This window comes from Suncus etruscus, chromosome 5 (assembly GCF_024139225.1).
Source record: "Suncus etruscus isolate mSunEtr1 chromosome 5, mSunEtr1.pri.cur, whole genome shotgun sequence".
NCBI classification, from domain to species: Eukaryota; Metazoa; Chordata; class Mammalia; order Eulipotyphla; family Soricidae; genus Suncus; species Suncus etruscus.
This window is the reverse complement of record NC_064852.1, coordinates 120,913,816-120,914,848: the sequence shown is the minus strand read 5'-3', so window position 1 is coordinate 120,914,848 and position 1,033 is coordinate 120,913,816.

Here is a 1,033-nt window from a genome sequence, read left to right as displayed (position 1 = left end):
AAAGAGGCTAAGAAAAGTCTGAGATTTACTACTCAGTTTTATGACGGAATTATTTCCAGGCCTTTTTTTGTTGTTGCTGAAGTAAAAAACAAATTTTATTTGTACTGAGGAAGGGGAGAGAAAGAATGAGAGAGAGAGAGAGAGAGAGAGAGAGAGAGAGAGAGAGAGAGAGAGAGAGAGAGAGAGAGAGTAATAAGTAATATGCTTAAGAGAGAACTGGATTTCTCCAAAGACAAAGAGTGCCCTGATACACAATAACCCAACATGCAAGTTGAAAAGTCCACATCTTGAGAGGGGATTTGCCAGGTCAAAGATATATGGTACCCAGGCAGCACATGTGTGCTAGTCCTAAAATAGTATATCTACTATCCTTAAATGGAAATCTTAAATCCTTTAGAAAATAGATATTTACCTGACTTTTTTTTTGATTTTTCAAACTAACAATGCCAATAATAGAAACAATACTATTCTTGATAGGAGTTAACATTTTGCTCTATAGTTCATCTAATACTAAGGCTACTAAGTATAATATAAAAAGTTGGGCAGGCAACTCCCAAAAACTCCTATTATCAATATCAACATTAATATTACCTGATCTGCTGGTATCCAGTTCCAATGAAAAGAACTGTTCTCCACTTTTCTTCATTTTAAAATTATTTCCGACAATCTGCCCTTTCCCTTACCTTCCATGTGTTACTGCTACCAACTGTGCACAAAAGTCTGTTCTTGAGTTGCAACTCCTCATTCAGTTTTGCAATGTAACAGCTTCCCTGGATAGTACCTTCAATAGTATGCTCATTTTCAATGTAAAGATACTGGCATTTGTCCAGCTGACAGTTTGGTGTTCTTAGAAAGTTCTGAGACCACGTTAACTTCTTGGTTTTGGTATGCGAACTCACCCCATAGGGATAATGATGCTGACGACCGATGCTCTGATTCCACCTTGAAAAAACGTGAAAACTTGAGCAGCTCAGTATCCAAAATTTCATACATGAGTTTTATTTTACCACCATCTGGTTCATCTACAATGAGA